Here is a 14,199-nt window from a genome sequence, read left to right as displayed (position 1 = left end):
TATTAATTCAAAATTTAGCAGCTTACAAGGCAAGTACTGACCTGGATCATAAGTAACAGCATGTGGATGAAATGCCATTCTCAGTTTAAAAATTCGAGCCACGGTGGGGACATGCCACAGTTTGTCATTACATGTGAACCCATGGCCTGTTTTAGGATTGTTAGCCATCCCAGCAACCCTCCCTGGCTAGGTTCGCACATAATAACAAGCTGCGGTGCACCCCTGTCATTACTTGAATTTTCAGAATGGCAGCCGGCGTCGCAACAAGAAGCCCCATGGGGAAATTCACTCACAGTGGCTTCTTGTTACCTACGAACCAGCTCAATTGTCTTTTCATCTTCTTTCCTTGCTGTTCCTTACTCTGGGTATTTATTCAGAAAACGTTCTATATCAGGTTTAACAACAAAACACAGCATCTATTATTGCTCACAAAATGAGCTCACCTTTAGAATGTTGCTGTCGAAGAGTTTCGGTGAAGAGAAATACAGGGTGCAATCCTATGCACGTTTAGGCAGAACAAGTCCCAGAGTTGTAGAACTTTTTTTCTGTATAAACATGCATAGGATTGCGACCTTAGTCTTCGATCATGCTTAAAGGATTGGGAATAGGCTATCCATCCACCCTGCTTCCATCCACCCTGCTGACCACCAGTCATAACCATAGTTAAGTGTTATGCTGATACTGTTGTTGATCATATAGTTAATACTAACTAGATCTCCATCTAACTAGATCTCCATCTTTATCAGGAATAATCTGTGAACCCTGTGTGGTGCACGTCTACCATTCTAGGACATGTCTCTTTAAAACCACACTTTGAAAACGGGTTGAAAACTGTATATAAAGTGTGCCCAACAGTTGTCAAGACCGTTATAAACTGTTATAAAGCAGTAGTGTAGATCCTGCCCTAGTCTCACCTCCAAGTTCCAAAAAGTTGATAAGCACGTCTTCTTGCATATCTGCAAATATTTGATTGGTTGGGAATGTTAGCCTGTCACCCCTGGCCAAACATAACAACAAATATGGTTTTCCATTCCTTTGCCACCTGACTCGCCCATATGATGAAGCTGCATACTGAAACAATTTGGGTTAGCCCAACATGTTTGTGTATGCAGATTCTCTTCCAAGAGTTTAAGCATAGCTTAGACAGTTATATATATATATATATATATTTCATTTTATTTATTACATTTATATACCGCCCCATAGCCGAAGCTCTCTGGGCGGTTTACAAAAGTTATATGTTTCATTTTATTTATTTATTTTGTAACTTATTCTTAATAAAATACATTTTTTAAATTTGGAATTGAGATTTGGAGTGAATTTGTGAGAAGCCCAAGGGATTGTCCCCACCCTGCCCCCGCACCACCAGCCTGTAGCCTAAGGGGAGGTAAAAAGAGGCAAGTAAGCTGGCATTGCCACAGCGATGGGAGGCATCTGGCTGGCTACTACCTCTCCAAAGCAATCATAGTTTTGAAGCTCTGGACTTCCTCTCTGTCCAGAGTTAGAGAAGGGGGAGGTGATGGCAGAGACCTATTATTGAGATAGAAGCATGCTCAACTGGCCATCCTCACAAGACAGTTGTGGCACAGCTTTCCTATACCCTAGTCTCAAAGGATGATTTTTAAAATTTATAGAGATCGTTGTTACATAATTTGAAGATCTACACTTTCTTACAATAACCACATCTAAGCCACCGCACGAGTCACCAAGGCCTTAGCTAGACCTAAGGTTTATCCAGGGATCGTCCCGGATAAATGACACACAGTGCATCTAAATGACACACAGGGAATCCCGGGAACAGGCAGGGACAACCCCGGGACGACCCCAGGATAAACCTTAGGTCTAGCTAAGGCCCAAGTAGTGGGTAGATGCTGACCTATTATAGTTCAGAGCTGTTTTCCATGCTGCATTTTTCTAGGACCATCGACTCTGAAAGTGATATTCCTAAAATGTTTTGGCTGATGGTGCTCAATGATTTTGGCAAACAAATAATCTGTTATAAATATAGTCTTGACATGGCATTTAATCAAGAAGACACCTTCAACAAGGGAATGATCTGTTTTTATCAGTGCCTACTTTCTGACACCTTTAAGGTTGGAAGCTTCTTGCATCCTCTATTTAAATAACAGCTAACATATTGTTTTAAATCAAAAAATACTGTTGGTTCACTGCCAAAATTTGTAGTTGTCTTTATTCCTTTTACGGTATGAAGAGTTGCCATCTTAACTTAAAAGTAGTTAATTGGCAATAGAGCTACCATGCCCCTAGGACCATTTACATAAAAATAGTATGTGTGCAAAAATGAAGGCTTTACTTCCTGTGAAGCACAGATATGTACCTACATGGCACTCATTTCTGGGATCAGATTGATTGCTTGGAGCATCCAGTTCTTTCAGCCCCTCGGCCACACACTCGGTTCCTTTCCTACCTCTATAAGCAGCTGAAATTACTGAAAGCCAGGTGGCTTCACAGTGTTGGATACAGCTTGGCCCTACCAAACAGAGGATAAACCAGCTTCAGGCAACACCATAAGGGTGATGGAATAGACAAAGACAGGTGCACGTGTCTGAATGGCGCTGCAAGACTATTTAAAGTGTTGGCTGACCTGGATCAGGTGGGCATTTGGGCTCTATTTAATAGAGCAAAATGTTTTGGGTCAACACTGGTTGGGTGCATGTTTATTCATGGAGTTAGAAGTAATTGGGGGGGGCGACTTTGCAAGCTCTTGTAGTGGAACATACCTATCAGCTTTGGAAGTAATTATATTAATTGTGATAGTGTTTCAAAGCATGCATTGAACAAAAAAGATATGTTAGAACATCACTGAGATCTTTAATATTAGTCACTGGCCATTTCTTTTGCAAGAGGGAAGTCAACAATATGTAATAGCTCAAATTTTGATCTGTATGGTGGGAACATTCCTATGATTGCTATATCAGGATACTTGTCATCACCGAAAAGAGCACTTGGTATCTGAAAAATGTAATTTTTTCCATGTATTATTCCTCTATAGTCCAACTTGGACATGACCTGCAATCACATCTTTCTCTTCCTTGCTCATGTCCTTTTTGATGGGGAGTGATTTTAAGCAGAAAACAGCTATTCTTTTGTTTAAATTAGTTTTTTTTAAAGTATCCGCTTCTTTTTATTTTGATTTTTTTTAAAAAAAGTCATGTCACCTCTCATTTGGCCCTTAATTGAATTGTGCTTTGCTAATTCACAACCCGAGTCTTCAGGCTTTTCCATCTGTCTCATTCATATCATTTACATTTGTTCTTTCAGCACTTCAAGAACTACTTGCTAACAGAAGTTTGTAGCTCTTGGAATCTTCCAAACTGCTATTAAGAGCTTGTGCTGCAAACTCATATTGGTGCTTGATAATCAGCAGTATAGACAGGTAAATTACAACATTAGTAAGAGTTAAAAAGAGAGAACTTGATATTTCTTATTCTTCAAAAAGTTGATCTAATTTTTAAAATAGTAAGCTTGAGTACACTAGTTTCCAGCCCCAACCTGTGTATGATTACTCAGAAGTAAACCCTAGTCTATTCAGTGGCACATACTGCCAGGTAAGAATGTGTAAGATTGTAGCCTTCAGCAATCTTAATTTATGTATTTTTGGAATTTTAAATGTGATCATTACCTCTCTCCGATATGTTTCTAAATATGGTTTTATCTTGTTCTTAATTTGCTGTTTGATGTGATATTGCTTTAAAATTGTATGTCTCTTTGTGAGTTGATTTTTTAAAAATAAAATTTTAAAATATTTTTAAATGAATGAATTATGATCATTTAAGTTCTAAAATCATTAGCCATTTTTTTTTAGAAAATAAGCCCTTGGCTTGCTAAAGTTATACTATTTATGCAATGTCAAATGTGCAAACAGCTTGGTCTTTTTATTTTCACAGTTCGGCATTATTAAAATTGAATAACCTGTGCAATATATGCATCTGTGTGCAAGTGCTATGCTCATAAGCCCTTAAATTCCATTGATTTTATTGAGAATTAGGAAACTAAGGTAATGTCTGTTTTGGCCCTGTGTTTCTATGCTCTCACCGATGAACATGGGATAAATTATCACCTTAACTCCATTGTGCATCTCTTCAGATAAGTAGGCATTGCGACAAGTATACTTCTCTAGGTTGTAAAGCTGGCCTTCTCTTTTGTAAGCTATTTCAGAAAAATCTTGTTACAAATGAGTGTTTGTGGAGAATCATATTAGGCATTACCATGGTTTGCAAGCATTCATTTATTTTGTACTTCTGTTGTTGTTTTCAGTCACTGCAAATAAGGAAGTGACCCAAGAAAAAAAGAAATGAGCTAAGATGAATAAATGAAATTAAAATTAGCAGGAAGCTAAAGGCATGCATATTGCTTAGGGCATCATGCATCTGACACATAATGTGATGACAGGCAACAGATGAATTTCCATTCTGAGTCCCTATGTTTTGTTCACTAGACAAAATTAAAAGAAATTCTGCCCATTTAATGCACTTAGGAATTCTGAATAATATGGCCTGAAAGACTCTTATTCACCAACCAAAAAAACCCGCCTCCAATCTGGCAATGCTAGACACAAGATTTCCTTAAATTTGTATTAGCTGAAGCTGTCAGCTCCAAGGTTGTATCTTCCATTAAGGCTGCAATGTACCTAGGATTAAGAACCCTTGAACTCAGTGGAGTTTACTTCTGGGTATTCTGAGTAAGATTACACTGAAAAGGTGTTAAGTTGGTATAGTAATTGTGTTATTGGCAATTACTGCTGTTGTGAATAGTCACAGTTTAAATGATCATATTTTTTTTACATATCTTTTATGAATAATCTTACAAACTCTAGTCCATGAAAAAATATGCTAGAATAAAACTGAAAGGATTAAATCTAGATTTAAGCACATGAAAAATTCAGCCCCTTGAAAATGCGACATGAGGATTAGGAGACACTGCTGAATGGGGGTGAGCTGTGGTGTTGAGGGGAAGTGCTCCTCCCAAAATTAGGCAGAGGGACCTTCTGTGAGTAGAGCTCTTCTGACCACAGATCCTGGATCTTTAGAGTCTTAGGCAGGAGCCACACCAAGCAGAATATAGCAGTATGAAAGCAGTATATGGCCTGTGTCAATGGGCCCCAACAGTGGTCAGTGCACTTCAATACTGCAATAAAGCCGTAGTGCGGCTCCTGCTTCTGTCTTTAAGGTCCCATAGGATGTTTTTAAGGTTTACTATAATAGACTAACACAGCTGCCTCTCTGCAATAAGGTGGAACAGTTTCTTCTCTCCGTCATTCTCAATTCTATCTCCTGTGCTCATGAAAATGAGGACAGGCCGGGGAACCTGCAGCTTCCCAGATGTTGGTGAGCATCAACTCCTCTAAACTCTTGCCATTGGCTATATCGTCTGGGGGTAATGGGAGTTCGAGTTCAACAACATTTGTAGGGCCACAAGTTCTGCAACCTGGTAATAAGCAATAGCCAAGGGAACACATCTATATACAGGAGATGTTTCATGCTACCATAGAAGAACGGCACTTGTACATTGACATGGAAAAGGTGGCAGTAGCTGAACTGCATCTATTGCTATAGCTATTATTTTGAACATCAACTGTTGGGAGAGGCAGCCTTTTTGTTTTTCAGTAGTAAAAGTAAGCCCAACCTCTCCTCACAACCATCTGATTGGTCAGTAGGGAGGGAAGGGTTAGAGCAGGGCATGTGTTGCTGAGCAGCTTAAATGGGCCTTCAACAATGAGAAGAGCCGTTGGCTGTAATGTAGACAATGCTACTGCACATTTTGATCATCAGCCCTGGGCCCTACGATTGTGGCACTATGGGTCAGTTGTTAGCACACACTTGCCTATATGACCTGTTGCAATGCACAGCTAGTTTTTCCTAAGGCTGCTTGTGCCTGAATTCATTGGTGTCCATTTTATGTATGCTCCAGTTGACATTGCTTCTTATTTAGGAATCCAGTGTTTCTCAATAATGTTTTCCTGGTGAACTGGGTTTGTAGAACTCAGGGCTGCATAGCAATGGGGCCTAGAGGGCTGAGATAGAGGAAAAGAGGTAGCAGTTAGAACTGTAGCAATTTATCTGAGGAGCTTAGCTTTGGAAGTATTTGGGACTCTCATCAGCAGTGTAATTAAAAATCAGTGGAGTTTAAAAGAACTTTAATCCAGCATGGAATTAGTGGGATACTGAAGCATTCCACAACTTTGCTTGTTTAATAATTAGAACAGCTATAAAAAGAAATGCAGACTGGCTCCATAATGATCAGTGCATTTGAGCTGCATCTGTGTGAAATTGTTTCTTCTGTGATATTTAGAATTAGGGTATTCTTTTTCATAAGTTAATGCAACAAGAAATCTTTGGGATTTATCCACTACACTCCATTTCCCTAATACCTCAAAAGCAAACCTACTCCAGAAAGAGGAAGGAAAAAGTGAGATCCAAGAATTGCAAAATATTCCATGTGATATTTTTTTCAAATTAATCAGTGGAGTAAGTAAACTAAGCTGAATGAAACAAAATTTAAATGAGGCGCAATTACATTTTATTGTTTGTTTGTTTTGTACCCTGCCTTTCTACCAAGAAAAATGGCACTTAAGTAGGCTTACAATCATAAATAAAACTTGAGTAAAACAATAATATGACAATGCAGTAAAACACAATAAAAATGCAACAATAATGGAATAAAAGCAGCATCTACCAGGAGCTTTTATGCCAAAGGTTTGCTTTGACTTCCAGCAGAAGGACAGCAGAGAGGGAACAAAATTAGCCTCTCTCGACAGGGGGTTTCACAGGCTGGGAGTGGCCACCAAAAAGGCCTTCTCTTGTGTCACCACCAAACATGCCTCTGAAGATGGTAGTATTGAAAGAAGGGCCTCTTCCAAATATCTTACGGCCTGGGCAGCATTTTGAATTCTCCCCGGAGACAGACTGGTAGCCAGTGAAGCTGTTGTAATATGGCAGTCATGTGCTCCCTGTAAGTGGACCTGGTCAATAATCTGGTCACAGCATTCTGGACCAGCTGAAGTTTCTGAACAGTTTTCCAGTGCAGTCACGTGTAGAGCATGTACAGTAGTCCAAACGGAAGTTCATCAGAAAATATACTGATGGTGCTATTGGCAGATGTCCCCAAACAGAAAATATTCTCAGGTGCCTAAAAAAAATGTCTTATTATAGAACCAGCACATTTCAGAAAGGACTTTTTCCTTCTTCAGGGGCTGCTTATCGTTCTCCAAATGTGTTGCAAAAAAACCCTTAAAATGCCGTTTGTGTGTTAAAATGCTCAAGACAAATGGCAATGCATATATCCTTGCGCCTGTGAAGATTCATTTCTCATTGGAAATATCATTGCAATTGGGCTTGTTTTGAATTCCACACTATTAAGCATCATCATATTAAAGAAAACAATAACAGCAACAAATAGTATAAGATAAATTATATTCCATCGATTTGTTGTAAGGTTTGCTGTAAGTGCCAGTTGCAGAGTTTATATTAAGATTCTTTTTATAAATATTGTAAGTACTAGTAGAAGGCTTTTCATTGTTCTGAGCATACTATATTGGGTTACTAGATGGTTGACTACAACAATTATGTAACAGTTATCTGTCTCTCTTGGTTCCAGAACTTTGAATTTTTAGCCCCCAACTCTCAAATACAAGGGTGGGAAGTAGATCTGGATTTATTGGTAGATCTCTGGCTGATTTGCAGTTGATTTCTGACTCCCAGTTCTTTAACAACTGCAGGAACAGAATGACTCCCCTAATATTAGACTATTTATTTGTTACATTTATATCTTGCCTTTCATTCAAGGAAGTCAGAGCAGTGTATGTGATCTGTTTCCTTTCTGCATTTTATCCTCACAACAACCCTGCTGAGCAGGGCCAGATTAAGGCCAGCTGATGCCCTAAGCACAGCCTAATAATGGTGCCTCCTTGGCCCTTCCATTGCTTAGCCAGCAAGACATTATGACTCAATAAGTGCTGAAGGTTAAATAAGACATTAAAAACTCAGTTTTCTTCAAGGCCACCCCCCACACCAGAACACACAACTATATTAAATATAAACTGTTTTTTATTAACACTAAATAACAGAAAGCAATATAAGCCAATTACTTACTTATAACTAGGGCAACAGAAAAAATTACAAATTTTCATCACTGTTTTATGCATTTTTTAATAAAAGTGCTATAAGGAAAAATGCAAAAATGTAATTGAACTTAATTGAGCATGTTTCATCTTGGGGTCTGAAAAGTAAAGAAGCAAAAATTAAAAAAATGCAAAAGAATATGGATTATATATATTAATAATGCTTGTAAAAGCACTGAAATTCATGCAGAAAATATTGATAAGACAGTCAAACATACTGAACTCTAGGTATATATTGAGACAAAGGTTGTCAGAAAGTTATCTCAGATGTCAGATGACGTCGTGGGATAAATAGAGCCTAAAGCTGGTTGGTTGGGTGTAATAAAATAAAGCACAAATAATAAAAATTTGCCTGTCTTAGAATATGCTGCTAGGCCCTTTCTATGAATCTGGAACTCCTTAAAATTACAGCTATGATACAGGTATTCTGTGGTGCCCCCTTCCCTTGATGCCCTAAGCACGTGCTTCTATTGCTTCAAGGTTAATCCAGGGCTACTGCTGAAGTAGGTTGGGCTGAGAGTCGTTGTTTGGCCCAAAGTCACCCAATGAGCTTCATGGCCGAGTGGGGACTAGAACCAGGGTCACCAGAGTCCCAGTCCAACACTCTAAGCAGTACTGAAATGAAGAAAGCTTCAATTCTGGAGTGGATTTGTGTATGGAAAGACTGTGAGGTTCATTTAGTTCTGTAACACTAACTAAATCCTGGACGCAGAATTTGTCTTTTGCACCAGGCTCTGGTTGCGGATCTCAGAGTTCTAATAAAAATCAACTAACTTGATCCTGCAAGCCTGGAGTATTCTCACTCTTGCTATAATACACCTGAACTTGAGTGCATTTTTTTGGGTAGAAAGGCAAAAAATGGCACTCAAGGCAGCTTACAAAAATATTTTTAATAGATTAAAACAATAAAACACATTAAAATATAACAAAACACAATACAGAATAAAAATAGCATCCAAACCAACAGACCCACTTACAGGCCATAGGCCTTCTTGAATAAAGCAGTCTTTGCTTGCTAGCAGAAGCACAGCAAAGAGGGAACGAACTTAGCCTGTCTTGGGAGGGAATTCCAGGGCCTCGGTGCGGCCACTGAAAAGACCATCTCCCACAAAACAAGCTTCTTATGATAGTCCTTCCAGAAAAGGACTGGGCAGGCTTGTTTGGGAGAAGGCAGTTCTTCAGGTAGCCTGGTCCCAAGCAGTATAGGGCTTTATAGGTCATAACCAGCACTTTGAATTCTGTTCGGAAACAGACTAGTAACCAGTGAAGCTACTGCAACAAGGGAGTTGCATGCTCCGTGTAACCGGCCCAGTCAACAGTCTGGCCACAGCATTCTGGACCAGCTGAATTTTCTGAACAGTTTTCAAAGGCAGCCCTGTATAGAACATGTTACAGTAGTCCAAACAAGATGTAACCGAGGCAACGTGATCATGGCCAGTTTTCATGCAGGCTAAATCATTGCTTTTAAAAATGCTTCTGTTTTGCAACTATCTCAGAAATCAATATTCTCCTCTGGTATTTTTAGGAATATTGAGTTGCAGTAATTAAAATAACTATAAAACTCCAAATTTAAAAAAAAAGGAAGAATTCACAACAGGAATTGAAAGTAGTTTCTGATTCTATAGTCTCTCATGCACATCTCCTTCCTAGATCTTCTCACCGGTGTAATTGGTGAAATTGAAAACAAAAATGCTGTCTTGTCTCTGAAAAATGAAAACAGTGTGAAATAATTGAGGTGGGAGATTATTATTTTTAACTATATATATAAAAAAGGCCCACAGCATTTCTCCACCAAATGTCAAGCACAGGCCAATGCAACTGCTTGCTCACAGGGTAGAAATAGATTCAGAAAGACAGATGGCCTGTCAGGCCAAAGTTAGACCCATTAGCCTCAGAGGAATGGTTGGAATCGACAAGGTTGGACCTCCAGGGTGACTTCAACACCATTCTGAAAGGGTTGGTTTTTAAATCATTTTCTACATGCTTGATTCCTTAGTTCATTTCACAGCGCACTGGTTGTTATACCAATGAATAAGAAAAGAACTATATAGTAGGATACTGGATTCTTTTATGTCTTAAGAAGGAGAGTCCATAATTAGTTTTAGGAGAAAACATGCTGCTACATTATGAGAGGCTCATAGCTGCATCTCTATTGCTTTTAAAAAGAGCACTGTACATAGAAGTCTGATGCTTCCAAGGATAACACTCTGCTCATGCATCAACAGCTAGAAACATTCTGTGTGAGACCAGTAGGGTGTAGCAGTCCAACTCTGCTCCAGTTGCTTCCCATGACCTCTTCAAGCCCTTATTATATCTTTTTGCTGGATCAAAACAGAACCATCAATTCTTTAATCCTGGCAAAGCCGGAATATCAGACTCTGAAGATGTAGAAGGTGTTGTTACGTATTTTGAACAGCAAGCATTTTAATACACCTGGATTTGCGATGTCAGAGGATTCTAGCAAGATCATTGATATCATTGAGATAATGCTAAATGGTCGATGGAGAGAGTTGAGAATATCATTAACGTTTATGTGTAGAATGTGATGTGAATGGATGGACGGACAAACACACACACATGCAGAGAATCTGCCCTTATAGTATGGAGTATATGTACTGTGTTATATTATGTGGCATATATGTGTCAGGGCTTATATAGAAATAGCATTCTGACACAAACATAATTTGCTTTGAAATGGGGTGATGTGTGACAGTGGGCCAGTTTATTTATTTATTTATTTAAAATATTTATTTGTTGTTTATTCGTTCAGTCACTTCCAGGCGGCGTACAGATAAAAACATACAGTATAAAACAATAAATATACACAGTTAAAAACAAATTAAACCATAATCCAAGTTACAACAATATATAATTTAAAAGCAATAGATGCAGTTAAAACAGTTAAAACAATGTGCCAGTGAGTTTAACCATCAAAGGCTTTGTTAAAAAGCCATGTTTTTACTTGGCGTCGAAATGCAATCAATGTTGGCACCAATCGGGCCTCCAAGGGGAGGGCATTCCACAGTCGGGGAACAGAGAAAGCCCAGAGAAACACAGAGAAAGCCCAGAGAAAGTTCAGATATTTAACATGGCAGGAATAAGCAGCAAGCATTGAAAACAAATTGTTACTCATTTTAACTATGGTTGGCTTGTTGCAAACAAACCATAGTTAAGATTAACTGTTTTTTCTTGGGCTTGGACAAAATTACAAGCTGCAGATAACAAAAAATGAAAATGTAAGGTTAAGAAAACAAGAAGAGTTATGCTGGACCAGACCAAGGGTCCATCTAGTCCAGCACTCTGTTCACCCAATGGTCAAGTAAAAAATAGCCAAAGGCAAGGGTGGAACCAAGTAATCTTCAACAATAATATTAGCAAAAGTTTTATTAAAGTGCCAACGTGCCTACGCGTTTCGAACGCAGTTCCGTTATTCCTCAGGGCTTTATAGCATTCATGAAGTTGTCTGCAGAAGCTGCTAGACTTCACGAATGCTATAAAGCCCTGAGAAAGAACGCAACTGCGTTCGAAACGCGTAGGCACGTTGGCACTTTAATAAAACTTTTGCTAATATTTATGTTTGAAAATTACTTGGTTCCGCCCTTGCCTTTGGCTACTTTTTACTCCCCCACAGGGTTTTCCTTGCTTTCACACAATGGTCAACCAGCTGTCAACTGGGAACCCACAAGCAGGACATGGTGCAACAGCACCCTCCTATCCATATTCCCCAGCAGCTGGTGTATATAGGCTTACTGCCTCTGATACTGGAGGCAGCACGTAGCCATTGGGATTAGTAGCCATTGATAGCCTTCTCCTCCAGGAATTTGCCTAACCCTCTTTTAAAGCCATCGAAACTGGTGGCCATAACTACATCCTGTGGTAGCGAATTCCATAGTTTAACTATGCACTGTATGAAGAACTCCTTTTATTTGTCCTGACTCTCTCACCAAATGTGGCCACATGCCCAAAGGTTGCCTATCCCTGCTGTAAGGTATAACTGGGACTGTATTTCACCAAACCTTTTGCATGACTGAGCAGCGGATAGTTACTGAGGTGGGGGTGCTCTAATTACAGCATGCAGTCCCCCACCCAGGAAGTTCACCTACTTTGGGGTCATTTCAGTCTCAGGCAAAGACTTTTCAAGGCTTTCAGAAATGTTTAATCTGTTTTTATCTCCTCTGATGGTTTCATGCTGTCTTTTATATTGTTCCGGTTTTAATATTTTAAGTTGCTTGTTTTAGGGTGTAATCCTATGCCTGCTTAGATAGGGAAAAAAAGTCTTACATGCTGGCTTGGGAATGCTGGGAGTTGTAGGACTTTTTTTCTGTCTAAATTTACATAGGATTGCAGCTTAACTATATTTTGATTTGTTGTAAACCATCCTGGGAATTAGTTTGAAGGGCAGAGTAGACATCTCACAATAAATGTGAAAGCTCCAAATTATTTCATATTTTAAAATTAAATATTAAACAGCATATTATTTCCATGTAGAACACTTTAACTTATGCCTGTGTGCACATGCTGCATTCAAAATGTATTCTGAAAAGTCTGTTTGATACATTTAATTATAATTAGCATTAAGTGCTAATATCAAAGGATTTAATACATTTGCCCCCTTTTCACACAAGGATGTTTTAGTTCTTTCTTTCTTTCTTTTGAGTGTAAGGAAAATTTGCTCTGTTTTTCCTTTATTTCTGTGTCTGTGGTGCTAGTACTCTTCTTCTTCAGGGATAATCAGGCCATCATTTTGTAGAGCAGGCCGAGATTAGTGAGAATCTCTGTACAACATTTTGGAATCTCAGCTAGTTTGGTGTCGTGTGGGTGTGTGTGTGTGTATAGCAAGGAGACTTGCAATGGAGTTAATTAATTAATGGAGTTAATTGCAATGGAGGAGTCAAGTATGCAGGCCAAGAGTAAAGCAAACAAGGATTTTTGAGAGATAAGTCAGGAACGTAGCAAAGGTCAAGGGCAAAGAATAGCAGGTAAATATAATCAGAATCCAGAGGCAGCATCAGGCAGAAGTCCAAGGTTGAAAACACAGAAATCCAAATATGAACTAAGGTCAGGATACAAGAAGCTAGAGTGGAGAAGCGTTGTTGTTTTCAGCAAAGTCTGAACAGAAAATGCAGGCTTATATTTCCAGGCCTCCTGAGTCCTACCCACATCTCAGTTGCTTTAGGTTGCAACCCTTACTCCTGAGAAGTTTTTCCTTGGAATCAAGTACTTCGCCTTAAAGGAGACTTGCTGCTCTGCCTCTTAAAGCGACTGCATTCTCTGGGACTGGATGGATGGTCAGCCTCTCCCTTATAAACAGAATTCCCCTCTTCTGGCAGGGGCAGGTCCATGGTCCTCTTCTCTGAGGGCCCAGGCTTCTCCATGTCTCCTGACTTCATCTGTCTCAGAGATTTCTAGCTCCTCAGAAAAGAAGGAGGATCCCACCAGCAGGGGCATGACATCGGTGGAGGAACAGCTGTTATGTTTTTAAGGCGAGAGGACTGTCTTCCCAGATTTTATGAGATAAAGCTTGCATTGTCACCAGTTCTGAAATGACTAATGAAAGCCAGGAAAAGCAGTGTTGTATTCTGCTCTGCGATATTGTTCTGAATGGAGATGAGCCATGTAGCTTTAAACCTTTTTCAGGCCCAGGATACAACTTGAGCCACTTTTAATTTGTAAGTATATATGCCTGCCTTTTCCTTCTCTTGGGCTTGAAGTGAAACTTAATTGTTATGCTCACTTGTTCTATATCTTTATGGAACATATCTCTCCTTTGAGCTTTAAATAAAGCCTTTTTTATGATTACTTTTGATTTTAAACTCTATTTTTCCATGTTTGGTTCTCTCTCTGCTACTCCATCTTCTCATTTAAACATCTAAATTTATTTATTTATTTATTACATTTTTATACCACCCAATAGCCGAAGCTCTCTGGGCGGTTCACAAAAATAAAAGAAACAAAAATAAAAGAAAATGGTGGTGCAATGTGTCTTAGAGCATCACACATTTGTGGGTCTCTTGATCTACTAGATGAAGACAAATGCATTGGAAGATAGTAATTATCTA

General features: G+C 39.1%; 1 protein-coding gene across 8 annotated transcripts in view; it reads left to right on the top strand.

Moving 5' to 3' along the window:
* Positions 1 to 14,199, top strand: part of GABRB2 (gamma-aminobutyric acid type A receptor subunit beta2) — a 133,770-nt gene that overhangs the window by 23,327 nt on the left and 96,244 nt on the right. Inside the window, exon 1 of one of the 8 annotated variants that reach the window (XM_063120546.1) lies at positions 13,200 to 13,809. The exons of the other annotated variants lie outside the window; for them this stretch is intronic. The gene's annotated coding sequence lies outside the window, so the exon portion shown is untranslated. Of the gene's footprint in view, positions 1 to 13,199; positions 13,810 to 14,199 lie in introns of those variants that run through there. 8 annotated transcript variants of the gene reach the window in all.

This window comes from Elgaria multicarinata, chromosome 3 (assembly GCF_023053635.1).
Source record: "Elgaria multicarinata webbii isolate HBS135686 ecotype San Diego chromosome 3, rElgMul1.1.pri, whole genome shotgun sequence".
In the NCBI taxonomy this organism is placed as follows: domain Eukaryota; kingdom Metazoa; phylum Chordata; class Lepidosauria; order Squamata; family Anguidae; genus Elgaria; species Elgaria multicarinata.
Note: the sequence above shows the minus strand (reverse complement) of the source record. Positions and strands in the feature narration are given on the sequence as shown.